We start from the raw sequence: 20612 nt of genomic DNA, 5'->3' as shown, positions 1-20612 counted from the left end.
CTGAGTAGAAAGTCTCAGTGAGGCTTTGGACACAATCACAGGTTAGAAGCAGAGGTTGGGGTGTCAGAAGGTCAGGTTTTGCTCTGACCGGGAAAGTTAGCACCAGAATTCTCATGCTAATGATGTTTGGAGGTGGAGCCTCTGGGAGGTCAGGAAGACTGAATGAGGCCAAGAGGGTGGGGTAGTGACTTCCCAAGAAGGACAACAACTGGGCTGCCATGTTTTCTCCTCCTCCCCGCGGCCATGTGATGTCCTCTGCCATGTTGTGATACAGCAGACAGCCCTCACCAGACGCTGGGCAGTGGCTGGGACCATGGTCTTGCTCTCGCACATCCCAGGCAGTAGAACTGGGAGCCACATGAACTTCTACTCTTTATTACCCAGTGCTGGGTATTTTGTTATAGTACAGCAACAGAGGCAGACCAAGGCATCTTTAAAAGACAGGGACAGGAATCAGGAAATTGGAGGCTGGGAGGAGAGACCCAGGGACACAGAGAAAGAAGGCTCAGGGGCAGGGGTGGCCGTGGAGCAGTTGGTGCCCAAGGTGAACCCTGACATAGACAGGAGCTCCAGTGGCAGTGAGGAATGGATGGGTGTCCTGGGCTGTGATGGCAGGTGTCCGGCTTTCAGTTGTCACTGTGCTGGGCTGAAGCCACTTTTTACCCCCAAACTTTTAATAACAGGAGAAACACTGAAGGGATATGGTGAAGGACAGTCATCTCAGGAGGCAGGGCTCAGAAGAGATGAAGTCTGGCCGGAAACGAGAGCATCAAAGGGAGGCAGCCATGGGGCCCTGGGCTCCCTGGAGACGCAGGTCTAGGGTGAGCAGCTCAGTGCTTCTCTCGCTGCCCTTGGGCTGAGGACTGGGCTCGGCGTCCAGCAGGGAAATGTGGGCTCGCAGGTGGAGGCTGTGGTCTCACACCCATGACCCAGGGTCCCCTCCTGTGGGGCTGCCTCTCCTTCCTTCCACAGCTCTTCTCAGAGAAACACAGTCACCGATGAAGCTGGAAATTGTACCAGGGAAGCTAGTTCAGAATTTTGAAACTGCACCTGGTTTTGGCTGTCTTTGCCACCTTTAAAAAACTCTGTGAACTTCAGAGTGATTTATAAGGAATGAGGCGCTCGAGGGAGTGAAGCTGCAAGGGTCCGGGATCCCTCCCACCCATTCCACAGGAGCTGCCTTTTGCTGTAGGACCATGGCTGCTGAGGCTGGGTCTGATGCTGTTCAGGGGTGGGACCCACATGCAGAAGGCAGCCTGTTCGGGGCGAAAAGGAGCACTTGGACACTGCTGATGGGAATGTAAATCGGTACAGCCAGTATGGAGCCCCTTGTGGAGGTTGCTCACTGAAAACTGGGCTACCACATGATCCAGCTGTAACACTCCGGTAGGGTTCAGAAAGACTTAGGGTCAGCCTTCCATGGCCATACCTGCATCCCATGTTTATTGCAACACAATACACCTCAGCCAGGGCATGGAGGCAGCCCACATGCCCACCAGCAGATGAACGGATGAAGGACATATAGTATTTACACACACAATGGAATATTATTCAGCTGCAAAACAGTACAAAATCTTGCCATTTCCAGAAAAAATGGATGGACCCAAAGACCGTCAAGCTGAATGAAATAAGTCAGACTCCAAGTCAAATACTGTATGTTCTCCCTAATTCGTGGAATAAAAAAATATGGCAGAAAAGTGGCCGGGAGGCTATTATTAGACCAGAGGAGGGGAAGGAGGGAAGGGACAAGGGGTGAAGTGGGGGTAACGTAACGGGGCCATGAACATGATCAAACTACCTTACATGCGTTAGCACTCCCCCGGAACACACGATGCCGGGGGAGGGGCAAGGGGGCCGTGAGGGAGGATTAAGTTAAAGCTGGCCAGGATGAACCCACTGATCTGCAGAACCAAGGCGCACTAATGAAGGGTGGGCAAAAGAAGAAATCGCGAGGAGCGTTCAGGGTGGAGCTTCCTTGCTGCCGGGGCTGCTGGCCAGAGTGGGGAGGCTCTGCTGCCCTCTGAACTCCCGTGGGGTGAGTGGACTGTGGTAGGAGACGTGAGGGCAGCAGATGCAGAAATCTGAGGACAGCTCGGTAAATAAACTGGAGCGGAGGTGGCAACACGGTGGAGCGCTGCAGAGGGCGGCACCCCAGGACCGACTGACCGCCGAGAGTGAGCTCATCACGACCTAAGGGTTTGAAAAGCACAGGAAGGGTTGGCTCTCCTGGGACGCAGGCGTGGGAAGCTCTGCGGACCCACTTCGCAGCGTGTAGGGAACAGGGAAAGGGGACGTTACTAGAACCTCTGCAGTAAGTCCTAGTCTCCTGCGAGCCACAGCAGCACAAGGCGAATTACAGGAAAGGTAGAAAAATGAGACTAAGAAGCTGAGCTTTGGATCTGATCAGTGCTGCTCTGGGCAGCAAAGACGAAAGCCCCCTGTTTACCGCACCCTTTATTCAGTACTCAGTACATCGGGAGAAACAAAGGTAACGAATGACTTGCAGAGAGTTCGGTACATCCTGCCTAAATAAGATGTAACAATCCAAGATCAAGGAGGAACTGAGTAATGTTTGTTCCTCCCAGGATGTTCTCAGCTCCCAGGATGTTTCTTGTCCTGGAGAATCACAGACAGCATCACCGGATCATCGAGGTCTCAGTTGTGACCGTAGGCCAAAATGCAATTATGTCTCGGAATTCCATAGCTGGACTGTAGGCAGGAGAGCTAGGCTAACCAAATGATTTTTCCCTAAAATTATGTAGCGTTGTTCCCGACAGCAGTGGAATGGAGCGGGCAAAAACTGCGCTTATGAGACAGCACCTGTTCAAGGGGTCATAGTCACTTTCCCTTCCCTGGACGCCAAACCCAACACCCCCAGATTCAAGGGGAGAGGCTAGTTCTGCTCACCGTTTAGAAGGGGCAGCCCTGGCACAGTGGGCAGTGCGGGGGCAGGCCCTGGCGAAGGAAATCTACTCGCATCACGGCGCCGCCGGAAGTGGCGAGGAAGGGCCACGCCCCCAGCGATGCCGCTTCTGGCCAGGCCCCGCCTCCCAACAGCCAGCCTGCTGTAGCAGCCGCGTAATTCAATGGCCTTCCGAAGCCCTGCCTTGAACACGAAGCTCCTGAGGGGCGTCCAGGTATGAAGCGTAACACAAAGAGACTGTTAAAACTTGATAGGAACCGTGAGGGTCTGGTGTCTGAGCTACAGCCTCCTCCCTGCCGCTCACCACCTTGCTCAGCTCCCCAGCAGCTCCACTCTGGGGTAGAGGGGAGTGCGTCTCCCAGGCAAGGCTTGGGGTCGCTGTGGGCATTTCTCACCCTCGCCAGCTCCCGAGTAGGGGCCAGAATACCGGCCCAGGCCTTTTGCTCCAGGAGCAGGGTCCAGAGTTGCTGAGATTCAGACCTAGAAGGTCTGCCTTCAACCAGCCAGCCAGCTTAGGCCACTGGAGAAGAAGAGCAAGAAGAGGGATAGAAATAATAAGGGTTGGGGCTGAAGCTGATGAAAAGAAGAACTGAAAATGATAGAGAAGATCAAAGAAAATTAATAGTGTTTCTTGGAAAAGATTAACAAAATTGGAAAACCCTTGGGTAGACCGAACGGTAAAAGCAAGCGGTGTCACCGGGCGTACCAAAATAACAAGGATTTAAGTAACAGAATGCGATGGCAGCTGTCTGTTAGTAAATTGGGTAATCTAGATGAAATGAACACATTTCTAGAAAGACATAAAGGCCAGAACTGATTCACAAAAGAAGAAAAATTCGAACAGATCTGTAACAAAAGATTGAATTAGCAATTTAAGTAACTCACAAAGAAAAGACCAGACCAGCTACAATTACTGGTGGATTCTACCAAATATTTAGAAAAGAATTCCTATCAGTTCTTTTTATATCTATGGTGTGGTATTGGGGAATTAACCCAGGGTCTTTGCATTGAGCGACACCCCCAGCCTTTTTTGTTTTTTATTTTGAGATAGGGTCTCAATAAGTCATTAAGTTAGCCGGGCTGGACTTGAATTTTCGAACCTCCTGCCTCAGCCTCCCAGAGTGCTGGGATTACAGATGTGGACCACCATGTGCAGTTCATGTCAATTCTTTAAAGCTTTTCTGAAATAGAAGAGAAAGGAACCCTTCCTAACTCATCCTATGGGGTAATACCCTACCAAAAGAGATCACAAGAAAAGAAGACTACAGATAAATATTATTTGTGAATATAGATGCAAGAATGTAAATATCCTCAAAAATATTACCAATATGGATTCATTGGGCTGTAAATCGTAGCCAGATGAGGTACATCCCATGAGTACAGAGTAAGTTGAACATCCAGAAACAACGCAGCCTGGTGTGAGGGTGCACACCCGTAATCCAGCACTCAGAATGCTGGGGCAAGGGAGTCATGACTTCGAGCCCAGCTTGGGTACTTAGCGACTTCGCAAGCCCCTCATCTCAAAAATAAACTAAAATAGTCTGGAGAGGTATCTCAGGGCAAAGGTGCTGGGTTCTATCCCCAGTGTGAGCCCCCTGATAAAAGAACCAAAACAAAAAACAACCCCCCAAAACCAAACAAGCCTCAACTAATGTAGTATACCATATGGACAGAATAAAAACCAAATCAGATATTTACCCCAAAAGACATAGAGTATATATAAAACAAAATCCAGTCTCATTTCGTAGTAAAGAAAATACTCAATGAACTAAAATAGAAGGGCACTTCCTCAAACTAATAAAGGGCGTATTTGTAAAATCTGCAGCTAGCACCGCTGACTGACGGCTTTCCCTATGTTCAGAAATGAAGCAAGAATGTCCACTTTTGCTATTTTTATTTTACATTGTACTAAAGGTTCTAGGTAAGGCAATTAGGCAAAATAAATACATAAATTAAACAAAAGCCATCTAGTTTGAAAAGAAGCAAATCTTTATCTATTTGAAGACAATATGATCTTTTATATATAAGTTTCTAAGAAATCCACTAAAATGAGTAGAATTAATGAGTTTGGCAAGGTTGCAGAATACAAGGTCAACATGTAAATATCAATTTTATTTCTATACAATAGCCAACAATCCAAAAACAAAATGTAAACTATAATTCCACTTATAGCATCAAAAAGAATAAAACGCTTAGAGATAAATATAAGAAAAGTAGTGCAAAATTTACACTTTGAAAACCACACAGCATTGGTGAAAGCAGTTGAAGAAGACATAATCAGATGAAAGATGACTCTCACCCATGGATTAGAAGACTGTACATTAGCTGAAACACTGCCCAAATTATCCAGCAGATTTAGTGAAATCCCCATCAAAACCATAGCTGGTTTCTTTGCAGACACTGGCAAGCCGATCCTAATTTTTTCATAAATTCAGGGAATGCAGAATACCCCAAATGATTTCTTGAAAACAAAGAAAAATAAGGACACATGTTTTTTGATAGCAAAACCTACTAAAAAGCTATAGTAATCAATATTTTGACCTATAGCTAAATGTATAAGAATCTACAGATAGATCACTGGAGTAGAATGCAGAGCACGGAAATCAGCCCTTGCATTTATGGTCAATGGATTTTCCACCTGGATATCATGACCTCTCAGCGAGGGAAATAATAGTCTTTTCCACAATTGTTGATGGGATAACTGCATAGCTACATGCAAGAGAATGAATTCGGACTCTGTCTCTTTCTCACCACACACACGTGCACACAAGCACACACACACACGCACAAATAGCTCAGGATAGGTCTAAGACCTAAGTGCAAAAGCTAAAGCTATCATAATTTTAGAATAAAACATAGGGTAAATTTTCATGATCATGGATTAGGCACTGTTTTCTTAGATACGACAAAAGCACAAGGAACAAAAGAAGAAACTGATAAATTGGGCATAAGCAAACCTAAAAACTTTTTTTCTTCAAAGGACACCATCGGGCTTTAGCTCAGTGGTGCCGCGTTGGCCTTGCAAGGGCAAGGTTCTGAGTTCGATGCCCAGTACCAAAAAAAAAAAAAGGACACCAGCAAGGAAGTGAAAAGACAATCACAGAAACTTTCTGCGAGCCAGATGCAAGGTGAGAGACTTGTTGTTGGTTATATTAATAACTTTTTCTCCTTCCTTTATCATTTCTCATTGCCAGCCTTATCTTGAAGCTGGAGGCCCCACAGAACTTGCCATATTGTGAGCATTTTTGCCCCTTGCAGGGAGTCATTGCTCTAGACTCAGCCTCAGGACAGAGGGTTCTTGTATAGAGACAGCTCTCTTGGAACCGGGGGAAGGCAAATTAATGGTGTGGATCTTGTCACCACCCCAATGCTGACCACAGCAGGCATTACTAATCAATCTCACTTCCTTTTCCATGGAGCACAGGCATGGCCTCAGAACCTTCCTTCACAGTGAACTGCGGCCTGTCCTACCCAAGGATCAGGGTGGTATGGGGGTGGAACCTGTAGGTATCCTTGTGCCAACAGGAAAGCTGTGGCCAAACTGCTACGGATTTCTCGGAAGTGCCAAGTCCCTGGTACCCAGTCAGGGGTCCCAGTCTTTCTGAAGCATTTCCAGAGGCACGAACAAGATTGTTTGTGCCCTGAGACATTTTGCTTCCTGTCCTACTATCTCTCCTGCCTCTGCATGCTTGGTTTGGCTCCCCAAGCTCCAGGTCATCGTGCCTAAGTCCACCTGGGTCACGATGACGCTCAGAGCTGATCCTCGCCTAACTCCAGCTGCACACACTGGGCAATGAACTGTGGGTTCCATCTGATTTCTTGGCCCCGAGTAGCTCAGTGTGGCCTTACGTTAGCATCACCTCAGGTGACTGTGAGTCTCCTGCTGGACGACTTTCCTCACAATGCCCAGTCTGCTACCTTGAAAACAGTATTTGATTGATAAACCTGATCCAAGGCATGATTTATACTTTCCTAGAAATGAACTGGGGGTTGGAGGTGCTCAATAGAAAGTTGACATTCAGTAAGAAAAGAAATATAAGAATTTGGGGAACCAAGGTATAATTTATTATGTATTTGGGGGGAACCAAAGCAGAAACTGTCTTGTTTCCCATGCAGTTCATAGCAGAGCCCCTGAGAGTTCGGGAGTGGGATCGACACTGACCCTTGACCTTGGGCAAGCCCCCAGGCCCTCTCTGTCCCACTTCTGCACCTGTAGAGCTCAGGTGAGGACCACCCTGCCCAGTAAGGCTGTTGTGAGCAGTGAATTAGATTAGTCACGTCCAGGGCCTGCACAAACGACTATCAATGACCCGATAGCCGCTGGACGGGGTCCAGGTGGGATGGCCCATCCATCACCTTCTTGACACTGGGTTTTAAGAAAAGTCTTCTTAACCTTTGACAGCGGGCAGCAAGCCTTACACTTAACTTTCCAGGAGGTAACACAGTCCTGGGGAAGGCATTTTCAGTTTGTGTCCTGCAAAGCAGAGGGAAACAGCGAGCCAGATGAGGGGGCAACTGGAGACCTTGGTGCAATCCCAGGCCAGCCCACCAGGGGGCGCTGCATCACCATGTAGGAGCTCTACTCTCCCTTCAGGCTGCAGGACTGGACAGGCCTTGGTGGAACATAATTTTTCATTCTCTTTTGATTTTTCAGCTCAGAGCAGTTAATTCCCCCTCCCAAAAATTACTTTTCAAGTGGAAACCCAGGACACTGTTTTCGAGGTGTCCTTTCCTATGGGCCATGTCCTTCTGTGAGTTTTCCCCAAAGGTTCCTCTGGGCCCATCCTAGCTGTGCTGGTCCAAGCCCAGGCCCACTGTGTGGGAGGCTAGGTCAGCCTGGGGCGTCCTCGTGCGCACTGGGCAGGGTTTCTGGGTGAGAAGGGGGAGGGCTTAGGAAGCCGCTCTGGGCGTGACCCTCGGTCTCCATGGCGCAGCACCAGTCCCTAACCCCAGAAACCAGCTTCCTGAGACGGAGGTTCTTATCCATTGTAACTTTCCAAGGCTTTCATGAGCTCTTAAAGTGTGTGAGCCCTTGAGCGCTGAGCCCCTGGCCAAGGGAAGCTGACTGGCCCTAGGAGAGGCCAGGATGGTACAGCTGGAGCCTGTGGAAGGTCAGCACTCCAGGCCCTGAAGGTGTTTGTCTAATAGCGTAGAGCAAGACTTTCAGTCTGGATTCAGCTGTACTGCATCAGCATTTATTAAACTCCCCCACCACCATCATCTGGCCACCCTCACAATCATGGCGTGAAGAACCATGGTTTAGAGAGGTTAGATGACAACTGCAGTCACACAAGTAGTGCATGTCAGTCCTTTGCACTCACAGCTGTCTGACCCCCAGGCCCACATGAGCAGCAGCATTGTACAGAGCCGGGGCTGGGGGCTCCAACACCAGCGAGTGTTCGCTCCAGATAGGTCCTCTGACAGGAGAGGCAGCCTGGGAATGCTTTAGGGCCAGGTCACAGCCGGGTTTCTGAGGTGAGGCTACACTGCCGCTCAAGCCCATACCTCAGCCTGCAATACTCAAGCACTGTGTTCAATTCTCTTTCCTGGAGGGGCCGAACATTCCTTGGCATCTGAATTCTTGGAAGAGTTCAGTCGCTGGTAGTGCAGTGCTGATGGGGTAGGCAGCTGAACATTGCCCATTTATCACATGTCAGAGGAAGAGCACTAGGTTCAGATCTTCACAGACAGAAAACTTTCTTCTAGAACACCTTGTTTTGCTTTAGTCCCCAGAAGGACTCTGGTCAGTGGTTTTCCTGACATCCATGAGTGAACCCATTGTGTGCCCGCTTAGATGATTGTGGACACAATATTTCTGCTTCCCTAATGGACCAGACAAACCAGGGTGAAGTTTCTGATTCCAGGATGATCGATAACGCAGCTTCAATGACATAGATGAGCTTTGATAGGATGTAATGCTGATATTAGTTATGGGATTGGAAAAAACCAGAATTATTCCCAGAAAGTGGGGAGGCTAATGTGGCATTCTGTGTCCAACCATAGGATTAAAATGATGTTGCCATTTAGATATATTTTATTGCCACACTTATTTTTTGGTACAAGGACTTGATCTGTCACATATGCCAGGAATCCCAACTCAGCTGCCTTCACCAAAGGGAGTGAATCGGATGGTGAAGGAATGGAGGGGGCCACAGTCAGGTGTCCTCTCAGGAAGGCTGCTAGAGGGAGTGGAGTCCCATGAGGTCACCAGGCCTGACTCTCCCTGTCCAGTCTTGCCCTGTTTCCTCTGGGTCTGGGGGATCTCTGCCATGCACTCTGCCTGGGGCAGCCATGCCAGCTTCCCAGTCTCACAACACCTCCCTCAGAGAGAGTAAGTCTCTTTCCCAGAAAGCCCTGCTGTGATGGGGTCATGTGCTCAGAGTAAGCCAATCACATGGTGATGCCAGGGAGAGGCTCTGATTGGCTAAGAGCCTGGTCACATGACCAACCTTCCCAAGAGCCACTGGGAATGTAGACAGTTGAGGGTGGTTTCCCAGATAAGATCTGGACAGTGTTACCAGAAGTAGAGGAAGGACACTGGTGTCAAAAACACCAATGGTCAACATTTGTTGAGTGGCCACTCCCTAAAATGGGGCTAATGATGTCGAACCTCAGAAGTGCTGAGTCAATGAATTAATACACACTGTGTTTAGTACAGTTTCTATCACACAGTAACTCCCAATAAATGCCAGTGGCTTGCCAAGTACCAGTCTGAGCTCCCGCAGCCCCATCACATAGAAGTTAGTGTCCATTTTATACAGGAGGGGACCAGAGCTCAGAGAGGTCATGTAACTTGCCTGAGATCACATAGCTCATGAGAGATGGAGTCAGGATTTGAACCAGGAATGTCAAACTCCAGAGTCTGAGTGCTCACATGCTCAACAGTGCTATTTCAAGAAGGATGCCTGTTTCATCTGTGTGGGCCAAGAGCCAGCACCAGTGGGCATCCCATAATACTCTGAGTCAGATTCTGCCATAGCCAATTCTCACCCTGGTTTTAATTTGGAAACCTGTAAAGGTGCATTGGTGCTTCTGAAACATAAGGACTGCGACACCTCACTGTCATTCCAGCAGCCGCGCAGAGCTAGCCTAGCCTCCAAGGCTTTGTAACTCAATGAGGGCAGAACTCACACACTGAGAAAGTGCAATTCGATGACTAATGGGAATCTGGATTAATCCCCAAATAAAGTTGTTATCATAAGAATTTATGAACAGGAATAAAAGACGCTTAGCAGAATCTCCAGAGGCGCATATTAGATGTGAAATTCAAACTTTGCAGTGCTTTAAATGTTATTTATCATGTCTATTTCTCTTGTGGCCCGGGGCCTGGAGCCTCAGGCTTGTGACTGTATTGTTTTAAAGGGACTGATTGCAAGCAGCTACTCTCAGGAGGAGGAGGTCAGCAGGGCAGGTGGGATGAGTGGGGTGCAGATGAGGCAGAAAGGTGCTCCCCACCTGCAAACACAGCCCAGAGGCCAGCAGCCTCTCCAGAGTGAGGCCAGCACTGAAAACCTCTTCTGGATGCTTCCCGCCAGAGTTTCCCTCTAAGAATCCCATCCTCGGTCTGGAGGATGTTGGGCAGTGGAGTAGGGTGTTCCTCTCTGCTGTTCTCTGTGGCTCTTCCAGGATGGTGGGGCCCAACCACGTGGGAGGCAGGGACCAGGAGCAGCCCTGCCGTCTCCTCCTGTGGTCTTGCCCAACTTCCAAGAGGAGCCTTCAGCAAGAAGAGGGGAAACTGCTCCCCACCTGCCTTTGTCTGTTTTGGGCGGTTAAGAAAATGCCCGAGGCTGGGAATTTTATAAAGAAAAGAGGTTTATTTTGGCTGGCCGTTTTTGATGTTGAGAAGTTCCAGTTCATGTGGACACATCTGGCCAGGGCCTCAGCTGCCTCATAACAGAGCATGGGGATCACATGGCAGCTTTCGTGAGAGAGTGGTGCAGGTAGAAGCTGTTGCATGGGAAGAGAGGAAGTGAGAGCAGGGAGGAAGCTGAACTCGCTGTAGAGCTACCCACTCGCGTGGTAAGGGGTTGGGTCCCTGGAGACCTAACCCAGTCCCCTGCTAGGGCGTCAGTCCCTTCCTAGAGTGGTGCCTCATCAATGGCTTGATCATCTCTGGAAGGACCCCAATTCTCAGCACTGTTACGCTGGGGACCAAGCCTTTGGGGAACAACCATACCCACAACATAGTGCCCTCGAAATAGAAGCCAAAGCAGCTGGCCTGGCCGCAGTGGGCTCTGGGAGGGTCCTGGTGGGTCTTGCCATCTTTGCCTGGTGTTTCAGAGAGGCCCAAGTGGCTGCCTGGCAATTCATCCCAGCGGGTTGTAATCCTGAGGCTTCCTGCAAAATGAGACCACTGGGAAAGGGCAGCAGACCCTCTCCCTTCTCCCGTCTCCAGAGCCAGGTGGCCAGACACAGGCAGGGGGCGCCCACCTTGGCACTGTCTACAGCGGTGCCACAGTGACAGTGACGAATTCAGGCGCGTGGGTTTGGCTCAGTAGCTCTGTGTGATGCGTTTCAGTGGGATTCCTGACTTTCTGGCGAATCTGCCTCACACCTGGGCGGCCAATGAGAACCTCATCCCAGGGACAGAGCCTCCCGCTCTGAGCACCAGGGTCACCCCAGAGTCTTAGGGGGCCAAACGTGTTTCTCAGAGGACATGGCCACAGCCATGCCGTCCTCTGCCTGCCAGCCCCGGGGACAGAGAGGGCTCCCTCCCTGTCTCCTACTCCCGCAGACAGCAGTCCTCCTGCTTCCTGCTCCCTCCGCACTTCCCACTCTCACTCCCCCACTTTGTGCTTCCCCTTGGATGCCTGACCTGCCCCCTCCATCACTGCCTTGGCTCCTGTCCACCCTGAGCCCTCCCTGGTTCCCAGCGGGACCAACCACCTTGGGCAGGGACACCCCCTCTGGCAGCCCCCTTCCCGTAAAGCCCAGCAGTCCCACAGTGGCAGAGCAGCCCTCCGGAGTGAGCAAGAGCTACCTTTGCCTGGAGGTAAAGAGCAGTGTGGCAGGGCTGGGGGGAGTTAACAAGAGAGACCCAGATGGAGACAGACAGAATAAAAGACCAACATTGAAGACGGGCTCTTTGTGGGAGGGAAGACATCCAGTGTCACAGGACCCACAGTTAACCCTGGCCTGGTGCTCCTGGGCTTACTGTGGGGAGTGGCTGCAGGGCTGGGCTCACCTGGAGGCAGGTGTGCATAGGTGAGAGCCGAGCACGCAGGGGAAAAGGCCAGGGTGTGCAGGGCAGCACTGGGGCCCCCAGCATCAGTTATGGCCTAATCATGGAACATGTGGTCCTGGCACCTTATAAGCAAATGGAATTGAGGTTCCAGATTGAATTAAGTTTTTCAACCAGCTGACTTTGAAATAGAGAGGTAATCCTGGATTTTCCAGGTGGCTCTTACAGGTAGACTAGGAGGAAAAAAGGTGTTCAGAGATGCCGCAAGAGCAGGACTCCAGCTGCCTGCCTCAGAGGTGAAGGGTGGGGCTAGGTGAGGTGAGGGGCCAGCTCTGGAAACGGCACTGCCCTCAGGTGACAGCCAGCAAGCCTTGGACCACGGTCCTGCAACCACAAGGAACTGAATCCTGTCATCCACCTGAATGAACAGAAAATGATTCTTCCATGGAGCCTCTGGAAAGGAAAGTGGTTCGTGACACTGTGACCCTAGTCCCCAGGGCTCTGCCCAAACCCCCGACCCAGAGTCACAGACACAGATCCACGCTGCTCTGGACACTCTGTGTGCAGTTACCGACCTCACAGCTGCAGAGTGCAGGCACGGGGGCAAAAAGCTGTGTCTGGGCCTCCAACTGGCCATGGTCTGAGCCCAGGGCAGGGTGTGGACAGAGCACCATGGGGCAGGTTCCGGATGTGACGTGATCACCAGGCACGAAGCCTGGTGGGGACAGGATGTTCTGCTCTGTGGGTGAGATGCAGGGGTGAGAGGAGCCCGGCGCACTGTGCCCTGAGTGTGAGTCCTGAGTGGTCTCCATGCACCTCAAGCAGAGGCAGAGGGGAAGATGCCCTCCACGGCCCTGTGAGCATGGGTGGCAGCCAGGAGGACTCAGGTGGGGGCCCCAGAGGGGTGCAGATGCAACAGAGGGTTAGTGGTTGTCTTAGTCACCTTGCGGTTGGCCCCAATATCAGATACCAGCAATTTAAAGGAGGAGAGGTTGGTTTGGCTCACGGTTTCAGGGGATTCAGTCCATGGTCAGCTGGCTTCAAGGCTGGGAGGTTATGGCAGAAGGGTATGTGTAGCAAAGCTGCTTAGTTCATGGTGGCTAGGAGAACAGTGCCAGAAAGGAAGGTGCCATGGACCAGATATAGACCCCAAGGCCACACCGCCATGACCCCCAGACACACCCAGCAGTGAGTTCCACTCATCCCTTGTGTGACACCCAAGCCAATCAAGTTGACAGTGAAGCTTGACCACCACAGTGGGATGCTGGGGCAGCTTGCCCCTGAGGGCAGCTGTGAGCCGATAGAATCTGAGCATCTCTGACCGGGGAATTCATGACGCAGCTGATGAGGTCCAGGGAATGCAAGATTAACGTGCACATTCTTAACCTCCCTGGGCTCAAGATGAGATGTCCTCATCTGCAAAATGGGGAAAATAATTGCTACCCTGAAATTCCTTCTTGGGATTAATTAGATAAGTGAACCGAGTGCCCTCCTGGACCTGGTGGAGGCAGCCACCTGGACGCTGTCTCCTCCCTCGGGCTCCTCCCCTGCAGGCTGCCCTCTGTGCTGTATCCCCGATGTCCCCCTGGCTGCCCCCGGTAGCCTGAGTCCAGGGAGCTGCAGTTTCTAGCGGGGGTTGGGGGCGCATCTTTGTTCTAAGGTGTAATTGGCTGTGGTTGGCGTCAAAGGGGTGGCACGCTGCTGGGAAGGTGTGTTTTGGGGACAGGCCAGATGCGACGTATCCTGAAGGGAAACCCAGCAAGTTTCCAGAAAGGCATGTAGGGGTGGAGGGAGGGCTTTGAGGCAAACTGTGCAGTTGGGGCAGCCGGTGAGTGGGCACGGAGCCCCCCAGCGGTCTCAGGTGTGGAGGCTTGGGGAGTCCAGGTGGGTGGTGGAGCAGTTGTGAGGAGACACCTGGGCCTTGGGCTCTGACCTGCAGTTAATATTCCTCCTAAGTCCAGAAAGAGGGCGAGCCTACTGGGGTAGGTCCAAGACAGCTGGAAGTTCTCGGGCCGGAAGGTACGGAAGTGGGCGCTGCAGCCAGGGTGGCTTTCTGTTCTGGGAAATACAAAGGACACCACAAGGTGGCGCTCACCACAAACGAATTCCAGGGCCAACGCCTCCCTAACCGCAAAGCCGTCTCCTTAGCCCGTTAACTGGGCAGCAGCGCAGGCAGACATTTGAGACTGCCCTGCACATTCGGCCCTTTCCCTTTTCGTATTTCCAGCGTTCTGTGTTTCTCTGCATCCTGCTCCAGAAATGCCCCACGAACGCGGCTGTCTTGACCGCACTGCCCCATGCAGCTTCAGTGCGTCCTGAGCTCTCTAAAGCAGCTCCCTTCACCCCTGGGGACCTGCGTAGGGCTCGCAGGACCCCGTGCACGGCCACCACCCCGGGCAGAGGGATCTAGACCTGACTTGGAAGCCAGCGCCCTTGCACCTTGTGGAGGTCCACATGCACAGCCAGGCTGCAGTCGATTCCCTCCTGTTCCTCCCTCGCTGGGCTGTGTGTGCGCATGCGTAAGGTAAGTGCCAGTTCCAAGTGCAGCCTGACATAGCCTCGCCGTGTCCCTCTGCCCCTCCCAGCCAGGCTGACCCGGGCCCTACGGGGCGTCACTCCTGGGCACCAGGTGCCTCTGGAGGCCACGAGGGTTACCTCTTTCTGTGGATTTACTTCCGGAACGGTCCGCGTGCACCTGTCCTCACAGAGTGTGTGTCTGGTCCCAGGGTTCTAGATTCCCCAGGGCTTTGTAAGAACACCCGCGGACAGGTTCCGAGGAGCAGGACCGTGGGACGGGAAGGATACACGGATTGTTGGTCCCAGTGTGCACAGGAAACACCCGTTGGCCTCGGGGTGGCCCGAGAGCTCCCTCCCAGCCCCTTGCTCCTGGCACAGGCAGGGCAGGGCTGCTCCTGCCTCTGTATGTCCCTCTCTGACCCACCCTGCCCGCTCCCGGCCTGCTGCAGTGGGGTCGGCAGCGGCTTCCTTTCAAGCGTGGCTCACAGTGCAGGCTTCCAGCCTCCTGGCCGCGCCATCGCCAGCATATTGAGAGAACCTAGCGGCTCCTGTTCCTATCATTTCTGCCTTTCCGGCAGGAACATCGGTAAAAGGAAGCCCGAGAAGGCCTCAATAGGGTCTGCAGTGGAAAATGGGTCCTCACGGGTTTAGACGGCAAACAGAACGGGCTGGATGGGTGCCCCCCCAGAGCCCTTCCTGGCATAGCTGAGCCACCCTCCCTCTGCGTGGGGTCCTGAGTTCAGATTCAGCCCCCTGTAGGGGTCAGGATTGGGTTGTCACCTGCTGACACCGGGATGGCCTTGTGAGTCCTCTGGGTGGAGCCCCCATGCAGCTTCCCCCATTTGGTTTTTTTACAGTACTGGGGATTGAACCCAGGGCCTTTGTGCTAAGCTACACCCACACCCCCTTTAAAAATATTGAGACAAGGTCTCACTAAGTCACCCTAGGCTGGGCTGGAACCAGCAATTCTCCTGCCTCAGCTTCCAGAATGCCTCTCCCGCTTTTCACTCCACTCTCTTGAAGACACAGATGAAGGGGGAAGGTGGAGCAGAAGCTGAGTGAAGGCTGGGTCGGAGCAGTGGTGGGGCTGGAGATCGACGGGTGGCGAGCTTGGCCAGGAACACGGCCGTGGGAGAGGGGAGGGAGGACCTGCAGACCCAGAGCCTGCGAAGGGAAACAGCCAGGGACTGGGGGGAGACGAGCAGGTGCAGTGGTCTTCCCGGAACTGCCCACTAGGCCGGTGCGGCCCAGTGCCTCCCCATCTTGCCATGGCTGTTTTTCTTCTTGGCAGCTGGTGGCGGAACGGCCAGCCTTAACTGTCAGAAGAGCTTGGCATGGTGACCGCACTTCTCACCAGCCGGAGAGCACCAGCTCCCAGGCCCCACGGTGCCCGAGAGCCGCCCCCAATGGCTCGTGCGCGTGGCCCTGTCCCAAGAAGCCCCTGCCTCTCCTCTGCTCTCCCAACACACGGGCGCTGTCCTGGCCTAGTAGATGGCAATCTTCATTCTTGCACTGCTTCCTGATGAAACCTTTCTGATTGGAAATTGGTTTCCACTATCTGTTCCTTTGAGACCACGTCCACACCCTGGGAGTTGCAGTGTGTGGGTGCAGGGACAGCTGAGCGCCCTGAAACGGTGACAGCAGAGGCAGAGCAGGATGTTGCCCCAAGGAGCAGAGATCAGTGGAGGCGAAATCTGCCCACAGTAGGAAGTGGGTGGTTTTATCCTGGGTCTCCTAGGAAGGAGTGAAGGAGCAGGAGGAAGGCTTGGGTGGCAGTGTCACAGCCCAGCAGGTGCCCATGGACGGTCCTTCCCGTGAAGGATGCCTTAGACCGAGTCGGACTTGGTCCTTCCTGTCCCACGGTGAAGATTCTCTGCTCGGTCATTAGCTGGTAGTGTCTTGAAGGAAACGCAATTCAATGCAAATATCTAATAGACAATGAGCTGGAACTCAAGAGATACATGGTTTAAATCTAAAGATCTTAGATCCCCTAAGTCTCCTGTGTTCAGAGGTGAGGTTTTTGGAGGGACACTGGCTGAGGAGGCGCTACACTCCTCAGTGGATTCATCCATCAGTGACTTCAGAGCTGAATGTGCTGTTAGGTGGTGGGTCGGGCTGGAGGTGGGTGCCTAGGGGTCTGATCTGGAAGGCTGTCTTCATGTCCCTGCTTCCTGGCTGCCACGATGTCAACAGCTTTCCTCTGCCAGGCCCTCCTGTCATGCTGGATCTGCCTGGGAGCAGCAGACCATGGACTGAATCTTCTCCTCTTTCAGGTTGCAGGTACTGGGTAATTTGTCCCAGCTATATGATCACCTTCAAGGCCATGTGCAACAGTGAGAGGAAAAACAGGGAAAAAAATCTAAAAGCAATTCTTTTAGCAATAAAATTTGCTTATACTGAGATAAATATGTGTTTAATTTGAAGCCTGATTTAAACCCAAGCAATGGAGAGATGACTTTCCGCATATCTGAGAATGAGGTTTATGCAGCCATTTGATAGACAGTATTGAGAAACACTCACTGGTGTGCAATAACATTCAGTTGGTGGCTGCTTCTTCTCAGCGGACACCGGGAAGCATACTCCGGCAGTGGCTGCGTCTCCTCACTGAGGGCTCTGATGGAGGGAGAGGAGCCCATCCTTTGGGTGGGGGTGTTACTGCCCACCTCTCCACTGGGCACTGGCTCAGGCAGAGCTGCGATGGTGCCCGGGTGCGACATCTCCCGTGGACAGAGTGGGAGCATGGAGATCTCAGCGGGGCCTGCACACGGGAGCTCCCATCCCTCATGGCCACTGGGTGGGGCTGACCTGGCTGGCTTCCTACCCCACCCCCAGAGTTGGCACATCTCCAGATGCAGCTCAGGGAAGTCCCTTCTGCTGGCCAGATCTCCAAAGGCCACCTTCTGTGGCCCGCTAGATGCCCCCGAAAGTTCTCCAGGTTCTGCCCCACAGCCCAACACAGATGCATTTGACCTTCCACCAATAATGTCCATGGATCCATATTGCCTGGCATGTAACAGCCCCTTTGGGGTGTGATTCCGAGGAATGGATTCCTCTCTGATCCCCGGACACCCTGAGATTCTGTAAACAAAGACCCTTCCTTCTCTGTTAACTGCTCTTTTGGCTACTGTGATCTCTCTGCCTGTTACGTGGATTTTTAGAAAGTGTATTACTTCACTCCTCAGGTTGGGGCCTTCTTTGCCCACAGCTGGACTTGTCACCCTGTGTCACCATGGCCTTCGCTGTCCTCCAGGCTCCTGGAATAGGAGCCATTTCTCTCCTCTGTGATCTCGCTGCTTCTCGCGATGGATTCGGGACGGCTTCCTTAGAGGCCTCGCCTAGTTTTGACAGCCTTACATGAGCTTTACAGATCCCAGGCGCAGTCAGTTTCTGGAAGAGGGAAAGTAGACATTGGCGGGGGTCTCCACCAAGAGCCATGAGAACAAGCTGCATAAAGCAAGCCTGGAGAGCGCCTCATTGCATGGCCAAATTTGTTCTTAAACGTGACCTAATATTGCTGGGCAGCTGGCTTTTGGCTGAGGCTGGGGAAACTTCAATTAAATTCCTGTTTTAGGGCCCAAACTTACAGATTATTAATGAAAGCTCTCGGCTGGGCTTACTGCATCCGTTGTGAGAAAGACTAAATGAATGGACAGACACGCAAACTCACACATGCATGCACACTCAGGCACGGGGCTGGAGCAGGGAGCGGGACACTGGGACATGTTTCCCATCCAGCCACCGTGGAGTCCCAGGCTGTGCCTCCTTCCCTGCCCTCCTCCTCCTCTCTGGCCCCCGATTCCTTCCGGAGCTGTCCCTACCCAACTGCCCGGGCTCCCTCCTTCAGTGCCCCTCAGGGCAGGAGGAAGAGGTCTTCGGCCCTGAGAACCACCAGTGTTGAGGATCTGGACCTCAGGCGAATGCTGCAGCCCTTCTGAGTCTTTGTGGTGAACTTCAGAGAGCTCAATCCACGCTTTAGATGCTGCAGCTTATTTAACCCAAATATCCAAAATAGCATTTCGCCACTTAATCATGTACATGAAATCTTCTGAGAATGCCTGTATTTCCTTCTGTCTTAGACTTCTCGAGTATCTTTTATACTGTACTTGCAATAGATCCCCAAACAGATTACATTCCCATCGGAGCTGTGCCGTCTGTGTATGAATCTCGTGAACCTAACAGCTGAGGAGTGACACCCACACACCCAAGAGGTTCGAAAGATACCCGAGTTTTCCAATGGCTGGACATCAGCTTTAATTCAAGACGCATTAAAACGGAAAGTCCACTTTCTCAGCTGCCATAGTAACCACCTCTCAGGTGCCCTGCTGTCACGGGTGGCGTGGGCAGCTGTCCCGGCTGTGCAGCTGAGGAGCAGGCACGCATTTTGGGTGTGACGTTTGCGGGGTTACAGCCATAGCTACAGCAGCTCCTGTGTGTGGCTTGAGCAGACGGGGCCCTCGGGTGCTGGGGTCTGTTGACCCAGGCATCGCTTCTCAGGAGGGGTTGGCATTAGGGTGAACCTTAAATCTGGGAGGCCCTGTCCCAACTCCTGGCCCCAGAACTGTCACCGGAAGTTGCATAGAGCCCGGGCCCCTCTGCCAGGCACCTTCCTGCCCGTGGCCCCTTCAGCCCACAGCTCACTGTGCTGAAAACCTCACTCTTATGAGGAGCAGCTGCCACTCAGCTTTTGGTTCTGTGCAGGCAAATTGCATATGCCTGACATTGCTTCGTGGCCATTGAAGATTTTGCAACATCTTTTGAGTTTTCACACAAAAATCTTGGCAGGCAGGAAAGCTTTCTGCCAGGCCAGCTGCCTCTCTGGAATAGTTATTGTGCTTTTTCACTTCCAAGTTTGGAACCTGAAGCTGAATAGACAGACCGTTGGGGGCACCAGTCCTGAGGGCGCAGCTCCCTTGAGCATGGACGCTGTGGCTTTGTCATCCCAATTCAGGGCTAGATGTTGCCAGGATGTGTTTGAGGCTCCCATGGCACCCAATTCTGGTTATTTATGGAGGGGATGGGCCTGGAATTGGGGAGCCTCCATGCTCCTTAAAGGGGGAGGCTCACAGCTATGGTTTGGTCTGTAAATGTCCCCAAAGGCTCGGGTGTTAAAGGTTTGGCCCCCAGAATGGCACTGTTGGGAAGTGATGGAACTTTAAGCGGTGGCCCATCAGGACATCTTTAGGTCACTGAGGGTGTGGGGTGTGTTCTCGAGGACATTGTGGGATCCTTACTCCTCCTCGCTCCCTCTTGCAGTGTTTTGTTCTGCCACTTTCCCCAGCACAATGCACCACCATACGTCCAAGAGCAGAGGGGCTGGCCGACCATGGACTGGACCCTCCCAAACTGGGAGCCAGCATAAACCTTTTTGCTTTGCACGTGACTGTCTCAGTTATTTCATCATAGAGAGAGGAAGCTGATGACACACACACACAGTCTGTTCAGGTTGAATCGTGTCCAGGTTATCTTGACTGCTGTGTGTGTGTGTATGTGTGTGTGTGTGTGTGTGTAAGGAAGGGTCTGATATGCCCAAAGAAGGCCCAGTCTGCTACCAGACCCACTAATACCCCAAAGTTAGCAGCCATCTCCATAAAATTCTCCCAAGAATAGGTGCCAGCATTCACCGCTTTTCTGAGCTCCTCAGGCCCCCGGGTCCGGGAAGTGACTAGGTTCCTCTCCAGCTTCTTCCTGGTTCCTTCCCAGTTTCCATGCCTGTTCCCACCACAGCACGGCAAGGTCACGAGACATGCCAAGCAAAGCTTGTGCTTTCTCATTCTCCAAACTCAGGCCTCACTATTTTACTTCTGATTGAATTTGGAGGCCAAGCATATTTGCCTCTAATTGGTTTCAGACTTCAATCAGGGACGCAACTCAGTACTGGGAATTCTTGAGTACAAACCCATGGTCCCATCCCCATCCAGCTCCCCTGGCCCACCCTCTGCAGGACCCTCCACCCTCCATCTTTCCTACAAAGTATTTTGAAGACTGCTGTGT

At 52.2% G+C, this 20612-nt stretch overlaps 2 long non-coding RNA genes across 2 annotated transcripts; one reads left to right on the top strand and one right to left on the bottom strand.

Annotated features, from left to right (window-relative positions):
• Nucleotides 1-359: 359 nt before the first annotated feature.
• Nucleotides 360-2988, bottom strand: LOC147828585 (uncharacterized). Its single transcript, XR_015450605.1, has 2 exons — nt 2908-2988; nt 360-1004 (listed from the first exon to the last, which is right to left on the bottom strand). It is a non-coding gene; the product is annotated as an uncharacterized LOC147828585 (long non-coding RNA).
• LOC110346431 (uncharacterized) lies at nt 999-18757 on the top strand. Its single transcript, XR_002390477.2, has 4 exons — nt 999-3137; nt 5904-6051; nt 14332-14628; nt 17804-18757. It is a non-coding gene; the product is annotated as an uncharacterized LOC110346431 (long non-coding RNA).
• Nucleotides 18758-20612: the final 1855 nt, after the last annotated feature.

This window comes from Heterocephalus glaber, unplaced genomic scaffold (genome assembly GCF_053883595.1).
Source record: "Heterocephalus glaber isolate CG9 unplaced genomic scaffold, H.glaber_assembly_v1.0 deba00001004, whole genome shotgun sequence".
NCBI lineage: Eukaryota > Metazoa > Chordata > Mammalia > Rodentia > Bathyergidae > Heterocephalus > Heterocephalus glaber.
Note: the sequence above shows the minus strand (reverse complement) of the source record. Positions and strands in the feature narration are given on the sequence as shown.